We start from the raw sequence: 16,359 nt of genomic DNA, 5'->3' as shown, positions 1-16,359 counted from the left end.
CGGTCATCGCACTACTGAGGCAACTGCAGACTCAGCATCTTACCGCAGCTCGTCAGAATAGGTATGAGATATACCTTTTGAACAATCCACGTCTGACATTTAAACACTGTACCACTATCAATCCAGCCTGTTTTCTTAGTGGTCCCCCTGTCCATGAGGACGCACCTGGTCACGACTGTTTAGCCTTGATTCAGGAATCTACCACAATAAGGGACGATCTGAGTGATATTCCGACATGATATTCCGACAACCTGACATGATTATGTATGTTGATGGCAGTGCATTAGTAAGCCCCACTGACCGGAGATTGTCCGGTTATGCAATCGTACAACAGGATCGTCTGATCCTAGAAGCGGCAGCTTTCTAGACCCCTTATTCAGTCCAACAAGCCCAACTTTTTGCCCTCACCCGTGCATGTATACTTGGGGTAGATCGTCGGGTAAATATTTACACTGACTCCCGATATGCTTTCGGGGTAGTTCATGACTTCGGACAACTCTGGAAGAATAGGGGATTCCTTACCTCGGCAGGCACGGAAATATCCCACCGGGGTTTAGTTAATGACTTATTGCAGGCCCTCCTTATGCCCGCGCAGATTTCCGTCATTAAATGCGCTGCCCACACAAACGGTAAGACCCCAGTTGACGTTGGTAATGAACAAGCAGATTGTGCAGCGCGGACAGCCGCGCAAATTCAGCAAGTGATGGTGCCTAAAATGTTAAGTCAGACTAAACGATCTACTATAAATATGTCTGCTTCTGACAAGCCAATGCCAACCATCCAAGACGTCATAAGGTTACAGGAGGACGCTCCTGAGAGTGATAAACAAATGTGGAAACGGTTAGGTTGTAGATATGATTCTGTTTCCTCTTTATGGACCATGCCAGCACATCAAACTTGTGTGTCTGATGTACTGGCTTTATGGGTCATCGAATGTGTACACTTTGCAACTCATTGTGGGGCTCGGGGGACTAGTGATTTGTTGCTGGACACTTGGTGGCACCCTAAAACGCAGGGGTTTGCCCAGAGTATCAGCACTTGGTGTTTGATTTGTCAGCAATATAACACCGGCAAAGGTATCCCTTGTGGGATGAGGCAAACCCTGTTACCCAGTGGTCCCTTTGAGACGCTCCAAATTTATTACATTGAGTTCGAAAGATGTCAATGTTATAAATATGTTTTGGTCAGTGTGGATGTGTTCAGCAGATGGGTTGAGGCGTATCCAACTATCGATAATAAAGCTGCTACTGTGGTTAAAGTTCTGATGCGGGAAATCATTCCCCGGTACAGAATACCAGCTCAGTTGAGTTCTGATAACGGGCCTCATTTTCTTGGACAGATTAGCCTGCCTCCCTTCCCCAGTGCTATTTTACAGGTGTGGAGCATGATGGGGTGGCCAAGCACCGCCTGTGTGATCTTCGGCCTCACCTCGCTTGGAGTGTCATCGGCGACGGACATGGAAAAGGGAAATATTATCTACATTTGTAACCCCAACCAAACTACAAGGACATTTTGTTTATGCAGAGGTGATGTTCTTCACTGTCCCCATATACGAGGACATGGTATCGACTCATGGAAGGTCATCGGGTTGAGGGAAAATGCAGGACTCGTGAAGCAATTGCACCGGTCCCGGCGATGGGAAGGGAACATTACATGGACATTGCCTTGTTTTTGGAGTACATGTAAATTTGATTTTGGATGTGTTAAGATTGGTGCCATAAAGGTAAAATCAGGCCGTCAGGAGAGCGTAGGAAGTGGCTTTGAGAGAGAGAGGGGGACTAGAGAGAGGACGGGGCGTGTAAGAAGGGAAGTACAGCTAGAACGTAGGTTATCAGGGGATTCACTTAATTCATTTAGAGGCCAAACTGAGGAAAACCCGGGTAGTATGAATCTCTTCTACCAGATTTACCACCGCTTGTATGGCCATGGACGGGTTGTCTGCTACCCGAATCCCGCAGCAGTGTCTAGGTTATTTTCTGTTTAACCGCTTTGGGGCACTCCCCAAACGGTGGTTCATTGTCAGCGTTCTGAGCCACCGCCCGAGCAAGTCACTCTTCCTTACGATCCGGGTTCAGCACCACCGGCTGTTTGCCTTCCCCTTCCTCGGGATAATTCCCACTCACAGTATGATAGGCTGCAATGGTGGAGGGCGTACATACCTAGCCACTTCACTCCCAATAAGGACTCCCGGTTATACGAGAATTGTTTCAGCAGTGAAGATACGGCTGTTTGCTGGTAGAGGTGGAAACGAATATAACATGTCTGTTCCCCACCTGTACGGACAGGAGGTGTCATATCACCCAGGCGTCTGGCCAATGCGTTTGTTACAACACCACCTGCGTTCCATTGAACGCCGGCCTCCAGCTCCTTTGTGGCTGGGCGAATGTCTCTCATATCACTGTTGGGACTAGGGCTTTCCGCATTGCTAGGCGGCCCGAATGGGCGTTTCAAAGCTGGATAAACTGGGCTACTGGGGGATCCCTGCGCAACCGATATACAGATTGTGATGCTAGCCTGCACACGGAGCAAGGATACTACTTTTTATTTAATGGCACAGTGACCAATGTTTTGTCACCCCCATTTCCCTGCCAAATTGCTATTGGGACTCTAGTCCCTACCACAGTCCCCTGCCCCTCGGCGTGGATGCTGCATACTCAGTTAACCCGCCGGGCAGTCTCAGCTGAATTCTGCGAGAACTGGAAACAACCTCAGGTTCTCGCACCCAACCGGGGCCACTCAGCCGGGTGGGGAATTCTGAGCGTCGTGTAGCTGCGGTTGTTTGCAATGCAGAACCTGTACGCTCTTGACTATCTTCTGGTCTGAGAGGGTGGGGCATGCGCCATAGTACAGGGCAAGTGTATCATGGGAGTTCAAGACTTAACCGCTAACATCACTAAATTTATGGATCGCATATGGGATCACCTGGACGGAATGCAGGATCCTGGCTCTTGGGGTAACTGGGGTTTTGGAGGTTGGAAGTACTGGTTGATAAATATGGCCATGTATTTAGTGGTGGCTATTGGCTGCATCTTTGTGGGCCTGGCCATCCTTAAATGTGTGATGGGTAGAATGCGGGGTGCACTGGAACAGATCAACGCCCCTAGAATCTTGGCTGGTAAAATCCACGAGAGTGCAGCGGATGAAGGGGGCTACTACAGGAATTGGAAATGCATTGTCGAATCTTTTTAGATGAGGGACCGTAGCTATGGATTGGATAGTTCGGTTATCATGAAATGATAAAAGGAGGGAATGACGAATGTGATATAAAATAGTTACTTTAGAGATATTAGTTACTGTAATGTAAACATAGGCCGGTCTGATTCTGTTAGTTCACAGACAAAGGATTTCAGAACGCATGGCAAAGCAAGGGGCAGGGGTGTCCAGATAAGGAGGAGAAAAGGATGCTGGGTAATAGGAGGCCAGAGGAAGGGATGAGAAGTGAGCCAATCAGGATGTTTGGCCAGGTCAGGAGGGGTACAGGATGACCTATGGGAATCGTGTATGTGAAACTTGATGCCATTTGAATGTATTTGCAGAAATCCCTTTGTCTCCTTCTTCATTCGTTTCCCGGGGTCTAGGAGACTAGTTGTGTCCTGTGCCTGTGTGAAATGAATCAGACTTGCAAGTCAAATAAAATAACTAATGCTATACCTGCAAATCCATCTCGACTTTTATTGAGGCCAGACTGACGGGTAAAGAAATTTATGGTTTGTCAAAGGGAGTGAAGGTATCGAGGGATATGGGGGATAGTGTTGGAAAATGATGCTGAGGTAGATCGGCCAATGCTCTCATTGAATGGTTGAGCAGGTTCGAATGGCCGACTGCAGCTCCTATTTGTTATGATCTCTGTGTCCAGGACAGGAAGCAGTGAACATGGATCTGTCAATCAGCTTGAATCAGCACCTTCAGGAGAATTGGGAGGGTGAATATTAGATACAGCAGAGTGAGAATGGAGGGAGAGTGCGTGGGACGGAGATTTACAGATGTTGCGGAATGCAAGAGAAAAGAAAGTTCCAGAGAAACTAGAATAGTTTGTTCTGAATTTCTATCCTGTACTGACAGTGACGTCTTTTGTAAATTATTTTAACAGATTCAAAGAGGCAAAATTACAGACCGAAATCTAATACATGTCGTCTGGATCTGACAGTCCCTCAATTCCTTGGGACCTGAATATCATTGGCCTTCGAATCTAAAGGAGAAATGTTTGCCTCATCTGGCAACTTGAAAAAACTTTAAACATCATTGAGACTGGAAAAACACCCGAGTGAGAGTGTTCCAGAGCACTGACTGTGGAAAGAGCTTTAACCAGTTACACAGCCTGAAAAAACATCGCACTATTCACCGGGAAGAGACCCTACACGTGTTCTGTGTGTGGACGAAGACTCAACTGATTGTCCGACCGGGAGAGACACGAGGAGACCCAAAACATGGAGAAACCATGGAAATGTGAGGACTGTGGGAAGGGATTCACAGCACCGTCTGTGCTGGAAATTCATCGGCGCATTCACACTGGGGAAAGGCCATTCACCTGCTCTCAGTGTGGAAAAGGATTCATTCTATTATCTGACCTACAGAGACACCAGCGAGTTCACACTGGGGAGAGGCCTTTCACCTGCTCTCAGTGTGGAAAAGGATTCACTCAGTTATCGAGCATGCAGGCACACCAGAGAGTTCACACTGGGGAGAAGCCGTTCATCTGCTCTGTGTGTGATAAGGGATTTGCTCAATTATCCACCCTGCTGAAACACAATGTCACTCACACCAAGAGCAGGCCCTTTAAATGCTCTGACTGCAGGAAGGGTTTCAAAAGCTCTCAGCTACTGATGTCCCACCAGCGCGTTCACTCTGCGGAGAGACCGTTCAGCTGCTCTCACTGCACAAAGAGGTTTAGATCCTCATCCAACCTGATGAAACACGAGCGAGGTCACACCCGGGAGAGCCCGTTCACCTCTCCGACTGGGAAAAGCTTCACTCGGTCATCACTTGCTGAGCCACAATGTCATTCATATCAAATGAGAGACCTTTAAATGCTCCGACTGTGGGAGTGGGTTTAAAAGCTCTCAGGTACTGATGTCCCATCAGTGCATTCACACTGAGGAGAAACTGTTCAGCTGCTCTCACTGCACAAAGAGGTTTCAAACATCATCCACATTGCGGAGGCACCAGCAAGTTCACACTGGAAAGAAGCCATTCACCTGCTCTCTCTGTGGGGAGGGATTCACTCAGTCGTCCAACATGCTGAGACACCAAAGGGTTCAGAAGTGATGACGGGTTGGATTCTGCTGTTATTCCTGCTGTTAATTACATCCAGGACTGAACCTAGAGTGGGTGGATGGGTTTGCCTCCTCTTAAACCCCCCCCCCGGGGCCTACTTTCTGGCTAGGCCGGCCCCTGAACACCGACTCCATCTTGAGTAGGGGCGGCGCACTAAAGAAGTCCCCCGCTCTTGCACAGGATGGCGTACCCCAACTGCGCATGCGCAGGATTGAGCTGGCCCAACTGCGCGTGCATGCATGCGGCGTGAACTGCTCTAGCGCCGTGCTGGCCCCAATGGGGGCCGGAATCGTAGGTAACTAGGCCCGGTGTGCACCGTCGTGAAACACGACGGCGCGAACTCTTGGGCCCAATATTGGAGAAGCGCCCCCAAGGTGTTCTGCATTAACCTTGCTTGTTGCAGAGGCTTTGCTACATTTTGTAAATGTTTCTGTTGTTATGGCTGCGAAACGTTTTCATTATTAGATGTATTTGTAGAACAACGGTTTATTCATTACGAGGGTTTTTATGCAACTTTTCTTGAAACCGTGTTGGATTCTGACACATGTTAAGTTGCTGTACAGCAATTCTCATATTTTATCTTAAACAATGACTTTGCCTTGTGGATGTTCCATTTTCTGTCTGTATGTATACTGAATTTAAGAATTATACTGCATTGATTCTTCAAGGTACCAATAAATCAGTGAAGCAATAAATCTGTAATCGATTAATGAGCCTCTTCCTTTGACCTGATGGAATCTTTAATTTTCCTTGTTAGCCACGGCTGCGTCACTTTTCCTGTTGGATTTTGTTTCTTAAAGGAATCTATATTTTATGTGATTGTGATAATTCCTTGAATGCGACTGCCTGTGTATCATTACACATTTTATTGTAAGTTCCCAATCAACTTGCCCCTCCTAGCTTGACAGTTAGCTTCTGAGACAGGCTATGGTGGTTACATGGTTCTATCTTCATCTAAACCTGCACGCTTTGGGGTTCCAAACAGGAACTATCTGTCATCTACCTTCCAAACACCCTTTCACTCTGTGATCCTTGTGAAATTTGAAGCCAAGTATTTGCCACAAGGCTCAAGAGCATCAGCCCACTGGAGGCAAAGTCGTGAGACCGGCCAGTCCAGCAGAACGAAACCCCTCCGACCCTCCCGATTGACCAACTGACAGAATGAACACAATGCTGTTCTGGGTGTAATTGAGAATAGCAACAATAACAGCAGAATCCAACCCCTGTAATCACTTGTGACCTTGTTGGTGTCTCAGCAGGTACAAGGAAACACAGAATCCCTTCCAACATTGAGTGCTGGTGAACGCTCACTCCCCGGGGTGAACTGGCTGATGTCTCTGCAGGGTGGATAAATGTCTGAATCCCTTCCCACACTGAGAGCAGGTGAACGGCTTCTCCTCCGTGTGAACTCGCCGGTGGGACGTCAGGCTGGCTGATTGATTGAATCTCTTCCCACACTGAGAGCAGCTGAATGGCCTCTCCCAGTGTGAATGCGCCGATGAGCTTCCAGTGCAGATGGGGCTATGAATCCCTTCCCGCATTTCCACTGTTTCTCCATGTTTTGGGTCTCCTTGTGTCTCTCCAGGTTAGACAATTGAAGCCTTACTCATACAGAGAACACGTGTACAGTCCCTCCCCGCTGTGAAGCTCAAACTGGTTAAAGCTCTTTCCACAGTCAGTGCTCTGGAACACTCTCACTCGGGTGTGTCCCCCCCCCAAAGAATCAAGTGACTGTCAGATCAAGATGTGATGTTTGGGATTTCTGACCGTAATTCCTCCTTTTCTAATATCCTGGAAAAACAATTTACAAAATACATCACTGTCAGTACAGGATAGAAACTCAGAACAGACAGTTCTAGATTCTCTGGAACATTCTTTCCTCTCTCATTCCCCAAAAGCTGTAAATCTCCATCACACACACTCTCCCTCCATTCACTGTATCTAATATTCACCCTCCCAATTCTCCTGAAGGTGCTGATTCAGGCTGATTGACAGATCTCTGCTCACTGCTTTGTGTCCTGGACACAGAGATCATAACAAATAGGAGCTGCAGTCGGACATTTGGCCCATTAAATTTGCTCAACGCTTTATTTGTCGAATGAGGAACGGTTGAGGACTCTGGATCTGTACTTGTTGGAGTTTAGAAGGATCGGGGGGGGATCTTATTGAATCTTACAGGATACTGCGAGGCCTGGATAGAGTGGACATGGAGAGGACGTTTCCACTTGTTGGAAAAACTAGAACCAGAGGACACAATCTCAGACTAAAGGGACGATCCTTTAAAACAAATGTGAGGAGGAATTTCTTCAGCCAGAGGGTGGTGAATCTGTGGAACTCTTTGCCGCATTTGAGTTTTCCTCATTTGGTAAGGCCCATGTGCCTCGGACACCAACGACATGGCCGGTAGGGACAAGCCCCGCCATCAAGGTCGCGGATTTAATTGGACATTATCGACCAAGGCCAAATCACTGAGTGTCTTTAAGACAGAGATAGATAGATTCTTGATTAATAAGGGGATCAGGGATTATGGGGAGAAGGATTGAGAATGGGGATGAGAAAATATCAGCTATGATTGAATGGCGGAGCAGACTCGATGGTCCGAGTGGCCTAATTCGGCTCCTCTGTCTTATTAGTGTCACAAGTAGGCTGACATTAACGCTACAATGAAGTTACTGTGAAAATTAAGGCTGAACCTATCCAACCTTGGCTCCCTTACACAATCTAAATCCGCACCACCCCCTCCCATAATGAGCTGGTGAGAATCCAAATCCTAGATTTGACCATTTTGAAGGCAGTGCTGGATAGATTCTTGATAAGCAAGGGAGTGAAAGGTTGGTGGGAATGTGGAGTTGAGGTTACAATCAGATCAGCTGTGAACTTATTGAGGGGAGCCTGCTCCACAGTTTGGTTGTGGGATGCAGAATGTATTTATCCCATAACCTCATTCATTCCACTTCCCTTTCTCTTTCCTCTTTTTCGGAGATCATGTTTGGCTGATCCCACATGCTATTTACACTTCTGAACCTTTTGGTGTTTGCTGCTACACAAAATCAGGCTGCCCTAAAATTAGGCCCCTTCATTGAACCTCTGAGCACCCGGGACAAAACCGAATAGAACCGACCCCCCTAACATTCGGCTGGTTCAGAAAGCCTCAATCACTGTATTAAGTTGATCTTTTCTCCAAACCTTGCTATAGCTGGAACATTATATTCTGCAGTCTCTCATTCCTTCCCTATGTACGGTATGCATTGTTTGTACAGCATACAAGGAACAATACTTTTCACTGTATCCTAATACATGTGACAATAATACATCAAATCAAAAAAACTACATTTACATCATCATGAAAACATATACACAAGGGCAGGCAAAGAATTATACAGTCAATAGGAAAGACAATCTGGCGGGTGTCTATTCTGCACTGGTTCCCTGCTCACTTAAGGGATTTGGTTCTTCATGACCTTGGATGTCCTCTCCGGGTCTTCAGAAGATGTCTCTCCCCTGGAAGGTGTTATAGTCTCTTTTGCAGACAGAAGATTAGGAGCAGCAAGGGGATCTTCAGCAATCTCGGTTTCTGCGGATTGACCAGAAGTCTCAATCACATGATCAGGTAGTATGGATGGCGGTTCATCCTGAGGCAGTTCTGGCACACACGGTACTGGCACATTGATGGGTGTCACTAGCAACTGATCTGTGTTGTCTCCACACTCGCTCATCTTCAGTTTGCACAGTGTAGGAGACACGGCCAGTTTCAGACAACACAGTTACAGGGGCCTTCTTCTCGCTGGTGGTGCAGCTGCACACCAAAACCTGCTCTCCTTGTCCAAAAAAGCATCTTTTGAGATTCTCTTCTCTTCTTCACGTTTGTGACTGCTGATTGTGTTCCACTGACTCGGACGTCTCCAGGGGAAATGTTGATCAGATGTGGTTCTCAGCTTCCTCTTCAGTAGTAGTAGTAAAGCTGGGGAACTCTGAGTGGTCGTGTGTATGGTGTTGTGAGACGTCGCCAAGAAACTGTTTAAATGGCAATTTAATGAACCTTGGTCCTTGAAGGTTTTCAGTGCATCTTCAAGGACTGGACAAACCTTTCGGCTGAACCATTTGTGGATGGATGGTAAGGTGCTGATTTTATGTGTTGGATACCACTCATCTTTAGATAGTTCTCAAACTCCTGAGCTGTGAATTGTGGACCGTTATCACTCTCAATTTGTTCTGGTTTCCCAAATCTGGTGGGAAAATCACATCGAGATTTTCAATCGTTTGTTCCGCAGTTGTTGATTTCATTAGGACCACCTCAGGCCATTTGGAATGTGTATCTATGACAACCATCAACACGTGCCCCTCGTATGGCCCTGCAAAGTCAATGTGTAACACCATGGTTGAAGTCTCCCTGCTGCCAATGAAGGAAAACCTTTTGTGGCCCAAAATAGTTAAGGGCCTGTGGGCCGTTAGCAATGTGAAGTGACGACCACAGAGATATTGGTGAAATCTTCTCGCACCATAAATAATACTCAGTGCCTCCTCCTCCAACTGGGCGTAATCTGATTCAGCACTTGTTAAGGTATGTGACAAAAGCTATTGGCCTTTCTTCCCCTGAAGGTGGTATGTGTGACACCACCATCCCAACACCGTATGGCGCAACATCATTGGTAAGTTGTGGTGGTAACTTTGGGTTGAAATGGACCAACACTCCTGAATACTTCAGTGTTTCTTTAACTGACTGATGTGCTTTTTCACACTCTGCTGTCCATTGCTATGCTTGTTTTATACACAACTAATTAGGTCATGGTTTAAGCAGGGTTGCTCGCTTTGAATCAAATTTCTCATATTGGTTAATTAACCCGAGGAATGATCTTAACTGTGTTACATTCATTGGTCATGGATCCTCCATGATAGCCTCCATCTTCTTAGCTGCCTTCTGTTAGAATGGTGAGCAAATGTGGAGATTCAGCCTCAACATTAATTTGCAGGTAAGCCTGCGATAGGTCAATATTACTGAATTTCTGTCCTCCTGCTAGGCCAGTGAACAAAACCTCAATCAACAGCAGCAGGTATTGATCTGCACATAAAACCAGATTGATGGTTGTTTTAAAATCTCCGTATATGCGTATAGTCCCGTCCTGCTTCATTACAGGCACAATAGAGGCTGCACAGCCACGAGCAGTGATGAGTTGACTAGTAGTTAATTAATACACTAATCTTCAATTAATACATTTGGTTAATATAAGATCCGATTGTTCAAAAAGACAATTTGTGGAAAACAATAGCTTTCTTTCTTACTAACCTTGAGTGGATTCAGCAATGATCCTTATTCTTGACACAGACTTTGACAGAATATGATGTCATGCAGTTTATTAAAATTAGGAAATATTCTCTTTGTTTAAATGTCTGGTGGCTCTGCTGTTTCTCAGAACATTTAGGAACAATGTTATTTTTTAAAATACATACATCTATGTTATCTTCCTTGACCTTGTTATTTATGACAGCGAATACGTTATTAAAGTGATTGATTTTTAAAACTAAAATTGATTACCGAAGCCTACATACAGTTTGCTAAATTACAACGGTGATTACACTCCATTGGGTGTGAAACATTTTAGGACGTCCTGTGCAAAATTTTAAATTGTCCACTAATTAGATATATTACACTCAATTCCTTCATCAAGATGATTAATAAAAATTCAGTCTTCAATTTCTGTGATACCCATATATTTGACACCATTTTGAAAACTCTTGTGAAAATCCAAACAGTATCCTGAATGATTTGATTAAAAACACAGCGAGTTGTGATTTGGAATGTGCGCCTGAAAACAGCGCAAGAAGCAGTTTCAACTGTTGTCTTTCAAAAGGGAACTGGACAGGTTCTTGAAAGGACAGAAAAATTGCAGGGTGATGGTTTTAATTGGATAGCTCGGCCAAAGTATGAGCTGGTTGGGCAGAATGGCCTCCTGTGCACTCTGAACTACGTGTGCATTTAAACCGAGTGGTAATGAGCTGGACCCCATTTCCTATGAGGCCGGGAGAAGCCTAGATGACAGGATGGTTATAAATGGAATTTGGATCAATACTTTAGGGAAATAAACCTGCAGGGATATAGGGATAGAACGTGGAAATAGAACTGACTGGTTTGCTCTACACAGAGCCAGCATAGCCTGTTTCCGAGTGGCTCCATTCTCTACCTTCATGAACCTACATACTAAAGAGAGAAATTTCATCAGCTCCAGTCTCTCCAATTGAAAGCAGAAACGCATCTGAATCCAACCATTGTCATCACTTGTGAACTCGTGGTGTGTCAGCAGGTGGTGTGAGTGAGTGAATCCCTTCCCACACTCAGTGCAGGTGAACAGGCTCTCCCCGGTGTGAACTCACCGATGTCTCAGAATGCCGGACGACATTTTAAATCTCTTTGCGCAGTGAGAGCAGCTAAACGGTTTGTCCTCTGTGTGAATACGTTGGTGGCCCCTCAGAACCGCAGCATTTTTGAAGCCCTTCCCACATTCCGAGCATTTAAAGGGTCTTTCATTCGTGTGTGACCTGGTGTACAAGCAGGCTGGATGACTGAGTGAATCACTGCCCACACATGGAGCAGGTGAATGGCCCCTCCCCAGTGTGAAGTCGCTGGTGTCTGCAGGGCCGGTGCATCACTGAATCTCTTCCCACACTCAGAGCAGACGGATGGCCTCGCCCAGTGTGTACCCGCTGATGTGTCACCAAATTGAAAGAATTCCTAAATCTCTTCCCACAATTGGAGCAGGTGAATGGCCTCTCAAACCGGTGTGAACTCGCTTGTGTATCTGTAGATAAATTGACCGATTGAATTCTTTTCCACACTCAATGCAGGTGAAGAGCCTCTCCCCAGTATGAACTCGTCAGTGTGTCGGTAAGTTGGATGAATGAATGACAGATCCCTTCCCACATTCAGGACTGGTGAACGGCCTTTCCCCAGTGTGGTTGAGGCAAAAAATCTCCAGCTTAGATGGGGCTGTGAATCCCTTCCTACATAGAGAGCAGGTGAATGGCCTCTCTCCGGTGTGAATGCGACGATGCATTTCCAGCACAGATGGAGATCTGAATCCCTTCCCAGCCACCACATTTGCACGGTTTCTTCATGGTGCGGTTGCATTTGTGACTGCAGATTGGACAATCAGTTCAAACGTCATCCGCACACAGAACACATGTACGGTCTCTCCCCACTGTGAAGGATGTGATAAATTTCTTCTGCTTTATAATTAGTAAAAGCTCTTTCCACAGTCAGTGCTCTGGAACACACTCACTCGGGTGTGTGTGTCTTGGTGCTTTTCCAGTCACACTGATGATTAAAATCTTTTTGAAGCAGACAGAACAGAAAACATTTCTCCTTCCAGATTCAAAGGCCGATGATATTCCGGTCTCAAGGAAACGAGTGAATCTATCAGATCGAGACATGACATTTGAGATTTCTGTCTGTAATTCCTCCTCTTCTAATATCCTGGAAAAACAATTTACAAAAGTCATCACTGTCAGTACAGAACAAAGAACAAAGAAAAGTACAGCACAGGAACAGGCCCTTCGGCCCTCCAAGCCCGTGCCGACCATACTGCCCGACTAAACTACAATCTTCTACACTTCCTGGGTCCGTATCCTTCTATTCCCATCCTATCCATATATTTGTCAAGATGCCCCTTAAATGGCCCTATCGTCCCTGCTTCCACTACCTCCTCCGGTAGTGAGTTCCAGGCACCCACTACCCTCTGCGTAAAAAACTTGCCTCGTACATCTACTCTAAACCTTGCCCCTCTCACCTTAAACCTATGCCCCCTAGTAATTGACCCCTCTACCCTGGGGAAAAGCCTCTGACTATCCACTCTGTCTATGCCCCTCATAATTTTGTATACCTCTATCAGGTCGCCCCTCAACCTCCTCCGTTCCAGTGAGAACAAACAGAGTTTATTCAATCGCTCCTCATAGCTTATGCCCTCCATACCAGGCAACATTCTGGTAAATCTCTTCTGCACCCTCTCTAAAGCCTCCACATCCTTCTGGTAGTGTGGCGACCAGAATTGAACACTATACTCCAAGTGTGGCCTAACTAAGGTTCTATACAGCTGCAACATGACTTGCCAATTCTTATACTCAATGCCCCTGCCAATGAAGGCAAGCATGCCGTATGCCTTCTTGACTACCTTCTCCACCTGTGTTGCCCCTTTCAATGACCTGTGGACCTGTACTCCTAGATCTCTTTGACTTTCAATACTCTTGAGGGTTCTATCATTCACTGTATATTCCCTACCTGCATTAGCCCTTCCAAAATGCATTACCTCACATTTGTCCGGATTAAACTCCATCTGCCATCTCTCCGCCCAAGTCTCCAGACAATCTAAATCCTGCTGTATCCTCTGACAGTCCTCATCGCTATCCGCAATTCCACCAACCTTTGTGTCGTCTGCAAACTTACTAATCAGACCAGTTACATTTTCCTCCAAATCATTTATATGTACTGCAAACAGCAAAGGTCCCAACACTGATCCCTGTGGAACACCACTGGTCACAGCCCTCCAATTAGAAAAGCATCCCTCCATTGCTACCCTCTGCCTTCTATGGCCTAGCCAGTTCTGTATCCACCTTGCCAGTTCACCCCTGATCCTATGTGACTTCACCTTTTGTACTAGTCTACCATGAGGGACCTTGTCAAAGGCCTTACTGAAGTCCATATAGATAACATCTACTGCCCTACCTGCATCAATCATCTTAGTGACCTCCTCAAAAAACTCTATCAAGTTAGTGAGACACGACCTCCCCTTCACAAAACCGTGCTGCCTCTCACTAATACGTCCATTTGCTTCCAAATGGGAGTAGATCCTGTCTCGAAGAATTCTCTCCAGTAATTTCCCTACCACTGAAGTAAGGCTCACCGGCCTGTAGTTCCCGGGATTATCCTTGCTACCCTTCTTAAACAGGAACAACATTGGCTATTCTCCAGTCCTCCGGGACATCCCCTGAAGACAGCGAGGATCCAAAGATTTCTGTCAAGGCCTCAGCAATTTCCTCTCCAGCCTCCTTCAGTATTCTGGGGTAGATCCCATCAGGCCCTGGGGACTTATCTACCTTAATATTTTTTAAGACACCCAACACCTCGTCTTTTTGGATCACAATGTGACCCAGGCTATCTACACCCCCTTCTCCAGACTCAACATCTACCAATTCCTTCTCTTTGGTGAATACTGATGCAAAGTATTCATTTAGTACCTCGCCCATTTCCTCTGGCTCCACACATAGATTCCCTTGCCTATCCTTCAGTGGGCCAACCCTTTCCCTGGCTACCCTCTTGCTTTTTATGTACGTGTAAAAAGCCTTGGGATTTTCCTTAACCCTATTTGAAATTCAGAACAGATAATTCTCGTTTCTAGAGCACATTCTTTCCTCTCTCATTCCCCAAAAGCTGTAAATCTCCATCCCACACACTCTCCCTCCATTCTTACTCTGCTGTATCTAATATTCACCCTCCCAATTCTCCTGAAGGTGCTGATTCAGGCTGATTGACAGATCCCTGCTCGCTGCTTCCTGTTCTGGACACGGAGACCTGAAAATTTAAATGCAGGCTGCCAGACAGAGATATGTCTATATTATTGGACTAAAAAATCATAGAATCTACCGTGCAGAAGGAGGCCATTCAGCCCACCGAGTCTGCACCAGCCCTTACAAAGAGCACCCTACTCAAGCCCACGTTTCTACCCTATCTACGTAACCTGTAACTGAGTAACCCCCACTTAATCTTTTTGGACACGAAGGGCAATTTATCATGGCAAATCCACCTCACCCACACATCTTTGGACTGTGGGAGGAAACCGGAGCACCCAGAGGAAACCCATGCAGACACGGGGAGAACGTGCAGACTCTGCACAGACAGCGACCCAAGCCAGGAATCTAACCTGGGACCCTGGAGCTGTGAAGCAACTGTGCTAACCGATATGCTACCGTGCCCCTAAAATATGTGTTCAACATACTGACTTGATTCCTTTTCTTTCCCTTCAATTGCTGCAAATCACCAAATAAAGGTCAGAATAAGAAAATAAATGGAAAGGGGAGGAAATAAAGTATTTTACTCACACATGTTAGAGGCAGAAGGAGGTTTCAGTCTGTGTGAAGGTCAATCTTCGTTCAACCAAAGCCCCCGCTCTGATTGGCTGGAGGACCAGAGTCCTTCCGGTCCTCCAATATTTTCCATTGGTTGCCGGCTGCCTGAAAGGTGATGTCACGTGGCACTGGGAGAACAATTGACTCATGGAACGCAATTTGGCCAATGGGATTAGCACCATCCAGCACATGCACAGCTGCCCCTCTCCATTGGACGTGCGGTCCCGGGCTGCCCGCCCGTGCGGCGGATAGAGCGGTTTTCCCATCGTGGGGCATTGTGGGAGGCGCGGTCGTCATTGCTCACCTAGAGCCCAGTCCCCTGGGACTGGAATGAAAAGCGTCACTCTGACACAACGGACATGTGGCTGATCACTGTATTTGATTGATTTCAGCCATCCCAACTTATCATTTATTAAATTCACTTTAGTTCAGACAAGACTAACCAATTAAGGCAAAGACAAAATTCTCTGCATAGTAAATTTAAAAAGAAGTTTATTAAATCAAAAAGGTTTACTGATCAACTTTAAGACATTGACTATTTACAACTTCATGTGGGTGATCGGTCTGTGGAAGTGTAACCCTCTCTGGCTCCTTGTTTGACAGTAATTCTTGTGAAATTCAGCCTCAGGAGTCGGGCTTCTTCTTTGATCCTAATTTCCTTGGAACTCGGCCTCGGGAGTCTTCAGTACTTGACCAGCAAAGAAGACCTTCAGAACCTCTACTTTTAGCCCCAAAGTGACCATTACCTCACGTCAGAGTGGGTTTGTTCTAACATGACCATTGGTCAATTTGGCTATTAGATTAGTTTAATTGGGATCCCCAATTACTTACACCACCTTCTTTCAGTATCGTAGACAGGGGCGGCACAGTGGTTAGCACTGCTGCATCACAGCGTCAGGGACCCAAGTTCAATTCCATCCTTGGGTGACTGTGTGGAGTTTGTACTTTCTCCACATGTCTGCGTGTGTTTCC

At 46.2% G+C, this 16,359-nt stretch overlaps 1 protein-coding gene across 3 annotated transcripts in view; it reads left to right on the top strand.

The window, feature by feature from the left end:
- LOC140419850 (uncharacterized) overlaps positions 1-16,359 on the top strand; it is a 67,912-nt gene that overhangs the window by 10,878 nt on the left and 40,675 nt on the right. For 2 of the 3 annotated variants that reach the window (XR_011946037.1, XR_011946036.1), the window contains exon 2: positions 4,091-5,984. The exons of the other annotated variant lie outside the window; for it this stretch is intronic. The gene's annotated coding sequence lies outside the window, so the exon portion shown is untranslated. Of the gene's footprint in view, positions 1-4,090; positions 5,985-16,359 lie in introns of those variants that run through there. 3 annotated transcript variants of the gene reach the window in all.

Source organism: Scyliorhinus torazame, chromosome 5 (assembly GCF_047496885.1).
Source record: "Scyliorhinus torazame isolate Kashiwa2021f chromosome 5, sScyTor2.1, whole genome shotgun sequence".
NCBI classification, from domain to species: domain Eukaryota; kingdom Metazoa; phylum Chordata; class Chondrichthyes; order Carcharhiniformes; family Scyliorhinidae; genus Scyliorhinus; species Scyliorhinus torazame.
The sequence above is the reverse complement of the archived record's forward strand: the minus strand, read 5'-3'. Positions and strand labels throughout refer to the sequence as shown.